This window comes from Salmo salar, unplaced genomic scaffold (assembly GCF_905237065.1).
Source record: "Salmo salar unplaced genomic scaffold, Ssal_v3.1, whole genome shotgun sequence".
NCBI classification, from domain to species: domain Eukaryota; kingdom Metazoa; phylum Chordata; class Actinopteri; order Salmoniformes; family Salmonidae; genus Salmo; species Salmo salar.
In genome coordinates this window covers 172,717-182,903 of record NW_025547988.1, presented here as the reverse complement: position 1 = coordinate 182,903, position 10,187 = coordinate 172,717, and the positions used below count along the sequence as shown (strand labels likewise).

Here is a 10,187-nt window from a genome sequence, read left to right as displayed (position 1 = left end):
CCTCTCTACCCAGTACAGACAGTAGAGGACTGGTCACCCATCAGAGCCTGGTTCCTCTCTACCCAGTACAGCCAGTAGAGGACTGGTCACCCCTCAGAGCCTGGTTCCTCTGGTCTACCCAGTACAGCCAGTAGAGGACTGGTACCTCCTCAGAGCCTGGTTCCTCTCTACCCAGTACAGCCAGTAGAGGACTGGTCACTCCTCAGAGCCTGGTTCCTCTCTACCCAGTACAGCCAGTAGAGGACTGGTCACCCCTCAGAGCCTGGTTCCTCTGGTCTACCAGTACAGCCAGCAGAGGACTGGTCACCCCTCAGAGCCTGGTTCCTCTCTACCCAGTACAGCCAGTAGAGGAATGGTCACCCCTCAGAGCCTGGTTCCTCTGGTCTACCCAGTACAGCCAGTAGAGGACTGGTCACCCCTCAGAGCCTGGTTCCTCTGGTCTACCCAGTACAGCCAGTAGAGGACTGGTCACCCCTCAGAGCCTGGTTCCTCTGGTCTACCAGTACAGCCAGTAGAGGACTGGTCACCCCTCAGAGCCTGGTTCCTCTGGTCTACCCAGTACAGCCAGTAGAGGACTGGTCACCCCTCAGAGCCTGGTTCCTCTGGTCTACCAGTACAGCCAGCAGAGGACTGGTCACCCCTCAGAGCCTGGTTCCTCTGGTCTACCAGTACAGCCAGTAGAGGACTGGTCACCCCTCAGAGCCTGGTTCCTCTCTACCCAGTGCAGCCAGTAGAGGACTGGCCAACCCTCAGAGCCTGGTTCCTCTGGTCTACCAGTACAGCCAGCAGAGGACTGGTCACCCTTCAGAGCCTTGTTCCTCTCTACCCAGTACAGCCAGAAGAGAGGTTCTTACCCAGGTGATAGACTAGATCAGGTTTATATTCCAGTGATATGTAACCAGAGGTAGAGAGGTTCTTACCCAGGTGATAGACTAGATAAGGTTTATATTCCAGTGATATGTAACCAGAGGTAGAGAGGTTCTTACCCAGGTGATAGACTAGATAAGGTTTATATTCCAGTGATATGTAACCAGAGGAAGAGAGGTTCTTACCCAGGTGATAGACTAGATAAGGTTTATATTCCAGTGATATGTAACCAGAGGTAGAGAGGTTCTTACCCAGGTGATAGACTAGATAAGGTTTATATTCCAGTGATATGTAACCAGAGGTAGAGAGGTTCTTACCCAGGTGATAGACTAGATAAGGTTTATATTCCAGTGATATGTAACCAGAGGAAGAGAGGTTCTTACTCAGGTCTTTGACAACGTCAGGTTCCAGATCCAGTAGAATCTTGTAAAATGTAGATTTCACTCTTGTTGTGTCTTCTGCTTCTTCTAGGGCCTTGAACAACAGTCTCATCTGGTCCTGGCTGGTCCCGGCAGCACTGATCTGAGAGTTCATCTCATCAGGGATCAAGTCCTTCTGGTGCAGCTCAGATGCTATGGATTCCCCCCCGGAAACCTTCTGAATGAGGTGATCCTTGTGTCTGGTCACAAACCGGGCATCACCTAGTCAGGTTAGATGTAGAGTTATATACTGTAGAACAAGAGGACATTACTAGTCAGGTTAGATGTAGAGTTATATACTGTAGAACAAGAGGACATTACTAGTCAGGTTAGATGTAGAGTTATATACTGTAGAACAAGACAAAACTATGAGGTCTGTGATTAACAGTTGACCCATCAGTATTATAGTAATAAACCATGAGGTCTGTGATTAACAGTTGACCCATCAGTATTATAGTAATAAACCATGAGGTCTGTGATTAACAGTTGACCCATCAGTATTATAGTAATAAACCATGAGGTCTGTGATTAACAGTTGATCCATCAGTATTATAGTAATAAACCATGAGGTCTGTGATTAACAGTTGACCCATCAGTATTATAGTAATGATCATAATCTCTTTATGTGAAACTCTAACAAGACACCAGACCACTTACCTCGTTCTTCCCATCGTTGTCTTTGCTTCTCTGTAGACAAAATACAACAAATGTGTAAAAGCAATATAGTAAAAAGTACAATAATAATTAATAATCATTAAAAGCCTGGATGTCTGTTTCCACTCGGTAATCTAATTAGCATAATGCTAAACTAAACTCTGACTTTAGTGTCTGGGGGTCTAAAAAGGTATTTCACCCATTTTGCTCTACAAGCTTCACACTGGTACCTATATATAGTTATATCCTGATCTAATACAGGACTGAAGGTAACCTGGTATAAATGAATAGAGTCTAATGGACAGGATATGGGTCATTCCTAGTTATATCCTGATCTAATACAGGACTGGTCTGAAGGTAACCTGGTATAAATGAATAGAGTCTAATGGACAGGATATGGGTCATTCCTAGTTATATCCTGATCTAATACAGGACTGAAGGTAACCTGGTATAAATGAATAGAGTCTAATGGACAGGATATGGATCATTCCTAGTTATATCCTGATCTAATACAGGACTGAAGGTAACCTGGTATAAATGAATAGAGTCTAATGGACAGGATATGGATCATTCCTAGTTATATCCTGATCTAATACAGGACTGGTCTGAAGGTAACCTGGTATAAATGAATAGAGTCTAATGGACAGGATATGGGTCATTCCTAGTTATATCCTGGCCACCCCTCAGAGCCTGGTTCCTCTCTACCCAGTACAGCCAGTAGAGGACTGGTCACCCCTCAGAGCCTGGTTCCTCGCTACCCAGTACAGCGAGTAGAGGACTGGTCACCCCTCAGAGCCTGGTTCCTCTCTACCCAGTACAGTCAGTAGAGGACTGGTCACCCCTCAGAGCCTGGTTACTCTCTACCCAGTACAGCGAGTAGAGGACTGGTCACCCCTCAGAGCCTGGTTCCCATGAAATAATAATCTCTACCTTCTTGACCTTTGTGCTGTGTTGCTGTGCTGTCATGTGTTGCTACCATGCTGTGTTGCTGCCATGCTGTGATGTTATGTGTTTCTACCATATTGTGTTGCTACCATGCTGTGCTGTCATGTGTTGCTACCATGCTGTGTTGCTGCCATGCTGTGATGTTATGTGTTTCTACCATGCTGTGTTGCTACCATGCTGTGTTATGTGATGCTACCATGCTGTGTTGTCAAGTGTTGCTGCCATGCTGTGATGTCATGTGTTTCTACCATGCTGTGTTTCTACCATGCTGTGTTATGTGATGCTACCATGCTGTGTTGTCATGTGTTGCTACCATGCTGTGTTGATGCCATGCTGTGATGTCATGTGTTTCTACCATGCTGTGTTGCTACCATGCTGTGTTATGTGATGCTACCATGCTGTGTTGTCATGTGTTGCTACCATGCTGTGTTGCTACCAGGCTGTGTTGTCATGTGTTTCTGCCATGCTGTGTTGCTACCATGCTGTGCTCTCATATGTTGCTACCATGCTGTGTTGCTGCCATGCTGTGTTAATACCATGCTGTGCTGTCATGTGTTGCTACCATGCTGTGTTGCTACCAGGCTGTGTTGCTACCAGGCTGTGTTGTCATGTGTTGCTACCATGCTGTGTTGTCATGTGTTGCTACCATGCTGTGTTGTCATGTGTTGCTACCATGCTGTGTTGTCATGTGTTGCTACCATGCTGTGCTGTTACCATGCTGTGTTGTCATGTGTTGCTACCATGCTGTGTTGTCATGTCTTCCTACCATGCTGTGTTGCTACCATGCTGTGCTCTCATGTGTTGCTACCATGCTGTGTTGCTGCCATGCTGTGTTGCTACCATGCCGTGCTGTCATGTGTTGCTGCCTTGCTGTGTTGCTACCATGCTGTGTTGCTACCATGCTGTGCTCTCATGTGTTGCTACCATGCTGTGTTGCTGCCATGCTGTGTTGCTACCATGCTGTGCTGTCATGTGTTGCTGCCTTGCTGTGTTGCTACCATGCTGTGTTGCTACCAGGCTGTGTTGTCATGTGTTGCTACCATGCTGTGTTTCTACCATGCTGTGCTCTCATGTGGTTCTACCATGCTGTGTTGTCATGTGTTGCTACCATGCTGTGTTGCTACCATTCTGTGTTGCTACCATGCTGTGTTGTCATGTGTTGCTACCATGCTGTGTTGTCATGTGTTTCTACCATGCTGTGTTGTCATGTGTTGCTACCATGCTATGTTGCTACCATGCTGTGTTGTCATGTGTTGCTACCATGCTGTGTTGTCATGTGCTGCTACCATGCTGTGTTGTTACCATGCTGTGTTGTCATGTGTTGCTACCATGCTGTGTTGCTACCATGCTGTGTTGTCATGTGTTGCTACCATGCTGTGTTGTCATGTGTTGCTACCATGCTGTGCTGTCATGTCTTCCTACCATGCTGTGCTGTCATGTGTTGCTGCCTTGCTGTGTTTCTACCATGCTGTGTTGCTACCATGCTGTGTTGCTACCATGCTGTGTTGTCAAGTGTTGCTGCCATGCTGTACTGTCATGTGTTGCTACCATGCTGTGTTGCTGCCATGCTGTGATGTCATGTGTTTCTACCATGCTGTGTTGCTACCATGCTGTGTTATGTGATGCTACCATGCTGTGTTGTCAAGTGTTGCTGCCATGCTGTGCTGTCATATGTTGCTACCATGCTATGTTGCTGCCATGCTGTGATGTCATGTGTTTCTACCATGCTGTGTTGTCATGTGTTGCTACCATGCTGTGTTGCTGCCATGCTGTGTTTCTACCATGCCGTGCTGTCATGTGTTGCTGCCTTGCTGTGTTGCTACCATGCTGTGTTGCTACCAGGCTGTGTTGTCATGTGTTGCTACCATGCTGTGTTGCTACCATTCTGTGCTCTCATGTGTTGCTACCATGCTGTGTTGTCATGTGTTGCTACCATGCTGTGTTGCTACCATGCTGTGTAATGTGATGCTACCAAGCTGTGTTGTCATGTGTTGCTACCATGCTGTGTTGCTGCCATACTGTGCTCTCATGTGTTGCTTCCATGCTGTGTTGCTACTAGGCTGTGTTGTCATGTGTTGCTACCATGCTGTGTTGTCATGTGTTTCTACCATGCTGTGTTGCTACCAGGCTGTGTTGTCATGTGTTGCTGCCATGCTGTGTTGCTACCATGCTGTGCTCTCATGTGTTGCTACCATGCTGTGTTGCTGCCATGCTGTGTTGCTACCATGCTGTGCTGTCATGTGTTGCTGCCATGCTGTGTTGCTACCATGCTGTGCTCTCATGTGTTTCTACCATGCTGTGTTGCTGCCATGCTGTGTTGCTACCATGCTGTGCTGTCATGTGTTGCTACCATGCTGTGTTGTCATGTGTTGCTACCATGCTGTGTTGCTACCATTCTGTGTTTCTACCATGCTGTGTTGTCATGTGTTGCTACCATGCTGTGTTGTCATGTGTTGTTACCATGCTGTGTTGTCATGTCCTACTACCATGCTGTGTTGTCATGTCCTCCTACCATGCTGTGTTGTCATGTGTTGCTACCATGCTCTGTTGTCATGTGTTGCTACCATGCTGTGTTTCTACCATGCTGTGTTGTCATGTGTTGCTACCATGCTGTGTTGCTAACATGCTTTGTTGTCATGTGTTTCTACCATCTTGTGGTGCTACCATGCTGTGTTGTCATGTGTTGCTGCCTTGCTGTGTTGCTACAATGCTGTGTTGTCATGTGATGCTACCATGCTTGAATCTACCATGCTGTGTTGCTACCATGCTGTGTTGTCATGTGTTGCTGCCTTGCTGTGTTGGCATGTGTTGCTACCATGCTGTGTTTCTACCATGCTGTGTTGCTACCATGCTGTGTTTCTACCGTGCTGTGTTGTCACCATGCTGTGTTGCTACCATGCTCGTTGCTGCCATGCTGTGTTGTCATGTGTTTCTACCATGCTGTGTTGCTACCATGCTGTGTTGTCATGTTCTGCTACCATGCTGTGTTGTCATGTGCTGCTACCATGCTGTGTTGTTACCATGCTTTGTTGTCATGTGTTGCTACCATGCTGTGTTGCTACCATGCTGTGTTGCTACCATGCTGTGTTGTCATGTTTTGCTACCATGCTGTGTTGTCATGTGTTGCTACCATGCTGTGCTGTCATGTGTTCCTACCATGCTGTGCTGTCATGTGTTGCTGCCTTGCTGTGTTTCTACCATGGTGTGTTGTCATGAGATGCTACCATGCTGTGTTGATACCATACTGTGTTGTCATGTGTTGCTGTCTTGCTGGTATGCTACCATGCTGTGTTGCTACCATGCTGTGTTGTCATGTGATGCTACCATGCTGTGTTTCTACCATGCTGTGCTGTCATGTGATTCTACCATGCTGTGTTGTTACCATGCTGTGTTGTCATGTGTTGCTACCATGCTGTGTTGCTACCATGCTGTGTTGCTACCATGCTGTGTTGTCATGTTTTGCTACCATGCTGTGTTGTCATGTGTTTCTACCATGCTGTGCTGTCATGTGTTCCTACCATGCTGTGCTGTCATGTGTTGCTGCCTTGCTGTGTTTCTACCATGGTGTGTTGTCGTGAGATGCTACCATGCTGTGTTGATACCATACTGTGTTGTCATGTGTTGCTGTCTTGCTGGTATGCTACCATGCTGTGTTGCTACCATGCTGTGTTGTCATGTGATGCTACCATGCTGTGTTTCTACCATGCTGTGCTGTCATGTGATGCTACCATGCTGTGTTGCTACCATGCTGTGCTGTCATGTGTTTCTACCATTCTGTGTTGCTACCATGCTGTGATGTCATGTGTTGCTACCATGCTGATTGTCATGTATTGCTACCATGCTGTGTTTTCATGTGTTGCTACCATGCTGTGTTGCTACCATGCTGTGTTGTCATGTGTTTCTACCATGCTGTGTTGCTACCATGCTGTTTTGCTGCCATGCTGTGTTGTCATGTGTTGCTACCATGCTGTGTTGCTACCATGCAGTGTTGTCATGTGTTGCTACCATGCTGTGTTGTCATGTGTTTCTACCATGCTGTGTTTCTACCATGCTGTGTTTCTACCATGCTGTGTTGTCATGTTTTCTACCATGCTGTGTTGTCATGTGTTGCTACCATGCTGTGCTGTCATGTGTTGCTACCATGCTGTGCTGTCATGTGTTGCTGCCTTGCTGTGTTGCTACCATGCTGTGTTGTCATGTGATTCTACCATGCTGTGTTGCTACCATGCTGTGTTGTCATGTGTTGCTGCCTTGCTGTGTTGCTACAATTCTGTGTTGTCATGTGATGCTACCATGCTGTGTTGCTACCATGCTGTGTTGTCATGTGTTTCTGCCTTGCTGTGTTGCTACAATGCTGTGTTGTCATGTGATGCTACCATGCTGTGTTTCTACCATGGTGTGTTGTCATGAGATTCTACCATGCTGTGTTGATACCATGCTGTGTTGTCATGTGTTTCTGCTTTGCTGTGTTGCTACCATGCTGTGTTGCTACCATGCTGTGTTGTCTTGTGTTGCTACCATGCTGCGTTGCTACCATGCTGCATTTCTACCATGCTGAGTTGTCATGTGTTGCTACCATGCTGTGTTATGTGTTTCTACCATGCTGTGTTGCTACCATGCTGTGTTGTTATGTGTTTCTACCATGCTGTGTTGCTACCATGCTGTGTTGTTATGTGTTGCTACCATGCTGTGTTGCTACCATGCTGTGTTGTCTTGTGTTGCTACCATTCTGTGTTATGTGTTTCTACCATGCTGTGTTGCTACCATGCTGTGTTGTCATGTGTTGCTACCATGCTGCGTTGCTACCATGCTGCATTGCTACCATGCTGTGTTGTCATGTGTTGCTACCATGCTGTGTTATGTGTTTCTACCATGCTGTGTTGCTACCATGCTGTGTTGTTATGTTTTCTACCATGCTGTGTTTCTACCATGCTGTGTTGTTATGTGTTGCTACCATGCTGTGTTGCTACCATGCTGTGTTGTCATGTGTTGCTACCATGCTGTGTTATGTGTTTCTACCATGCTGTGTTGCTACCATGCTGTGTTGTCATGTGTTGCTACCATGCTGCGTTGCTACCATGCTGCATTGCTACCATGCTGTGTTGTCATGTGTTGCTACCATGCTGTGTTATGTGTTTCTACCATGTTGTGTTGCTACCATGCTGTGCTGTCATGTGTTGCTACCATGCTGTGTTATGTGTTTCTACCATGCTGTGTTGCTACCATGCTGTGTTATGTGTTTCTACCATGCTGTGTTGCTACCATGCTGTGTTGTCATGTGTTGCTACCATGCTGTGTTGCTACCATGCTGCGTTGCTACCATGCTGTGCTGTTATGTGTTGCTACCATGCTGTGTTGTCATGTGTTGCTACCATGCTGTGTTGCTACCATGCTGCGTTGCTACCATGCTGTGCTGTTATGTGTTGCTACCATGCTGTGTTGCTACCATGCTGTGTTGCTACCATGCTGTGTTGCTACCATGCTGTGTTGTCAAGTGTTGCTACCGTGCTGTTGCTACCATGCTGTGTTGCTGCCATGCTGTGTTGTCATGTGTTGCTACCATGCAGTGTTGCTACCATGCTGTGTTGCTACCATGCTGTGTTGCTACCATGCTGTGTTGCTACCATGCTGTGTTGTTATGTGTTTCTACCATGCTGTGCTGTCATGTGATGCTACCATGCTGTGTTGCTACCATGCTGTGCTGTCATGTGTTTCTACCATTCTGTGTTGCTACCATGCTGTGATGTCATGTGTTGCTACCATGCTGATTGTCATGTATTGCTACCATGCTGTGTTTTCATGTGTTGCTACCATGCTGTGTTGCTACCATGCTGTGTTGTCATGTGTTTCTACCATGCTGTGTTGCTACCATGCTGTGTTGCTGCCATGCTGTGTTGTCATGTGTTGCTACCATGCTGTGTTGCTACCATGCAGTGTTGTCATGTGTTGCTACCATGCTGTGTTGTCATGTGTTTCTACCATGCTGTGTTTCTACCATGCTGTGTTTCTACCATGCTGTGTTGTCATGTTTTCTACCATGCTGTGTTGTCATGTGTTGCTACCATGCTGTGCTGTCATGTGTTGCTACCATGCTGTGCTGTCATGTGTTGCTGCCTTGCTGTGTTGCTACCATGCTGTGTTGTCATGTGATTCTACCATGCTGTGTTGCTACCATGCTGTGTTGTCATGTGTTTCTGCCTTGCTGTGTTGCTACAATTCTGTGTTGTCATGTGATGCTACCATGCTGTGTTGCTACCATGCTGTGTTGTCATGTGTTTCTGCCTTGCTGTGTTGCTACAATGCTGTGTTGTCATGTGATGCTACCATGCTGTGTTGCTACCATGGTGTGTTGTCATGAGATTCTACCATGCTGTGTTGATACCATGCTGTGTTGTCATGTGTTTCTGCTTTGCTGTGTTGCTACCATGCTGTGTTGCTACCATGCTGTGTTGTCTTGTGTTGCTACCATGCTGCGTTGCTACCATGCTGCATTTCTACCATGCTGTGTTGTCATGTGTTGCTACCATGCTGTGTTATGTGTTTCTACCATGCTGTGTTGCTACCATGCTGTGTTGTTATGTGTTTCTACCATGCTGTGTTGCTACCATGCTGTGTTGTTATGTGTTGCTACCATGCTGTGTTGCTACCATGCTGTGTTGTCTTGTGATGCTACCATGCTGCGTTGCTACCATGCTGCATTGCTACCATGCTGTGTTGTCATGTGTTGCTACCATGCTGTGTTATGTGTTTCTACCATGCTGTGTTGCTACCATGCTGTGTTGTCATGTGTTGCTACCATGCTGCGTTGCTACCATGCTGCATTGCTACCATGCTGTGTTGTCATGTGTTGCTACCATGCTGTGTTATGTGTTTCTACCATGTTGTGTTGCTACCATGCTGTGCTGTCATGTGTTGCTACCATGCTGTGTTATGTGTTTCTACCATGCTGTGTTGCTACCATGCTGTGTTATGTGTTTCTACCATGCTGTGTTGCTACCATGCTGTGTTGTCATGTGTTGCTACCATGCTGTGTTGCTACCATGCTGCGTTGCTACCATGCTGTGCTGTTATGTGTTGCTACCATGCTGTGTTGTCATGTGTTGCTACCATGCTGTGTTGCTACCATGCTGCGTTGCTACCATGCTGTGCTGTTATGTGTTGCTACCATGCTGTGTTGCTACCATGCTGTGTTGCTACCATGCTGTGTTGTCAAGTGTTGCTACCCGTGCTGTTGCTACCATGCTGTGTTGCTGCCATGCTGTGTTGTCATGTGTTGCTACCATGCTGTGTTGCTACCATGCT

The 10,187-nt window shown here is 46.7% G+C and overlaps 1 protein-coding gene across 13 annotated transcripts in view; it reads right to left on the bottom strand.

Moving 5' to 3' along the window:
- Positions 1 to 1,260: 1,260 nt before the first annotated feature.
- The window catches only part of LOC106596219 (butyrophilin subfamily 3 member A2), an 80,965-nt gene continuing 72,038 nt past the window's right edge, over positions 1,261 to 10,187 (bottom strand). For 11 of the 13 annotated variants that reach the window (XM_045711774.1, XM_045711777.1, XM_045711779.1 and 8 more), the window contains 2 exons: positions 1,944 to 1,973; positions 1,264 to 1,508 (listed from right to left, as the gene is read on the bottom strand). The gene's annotated coding sequence lies outside the window, so the exon portion shown is untranslated. Of the gene's footprint in view, positions 1,509 to 1,943; positions 1,974 to 10,187 lie in introns of all 13 variants that reach the window. The other 2 variants (XM_045711775.1, XM_045711773.1) reach the window with 2 other exon arrangements.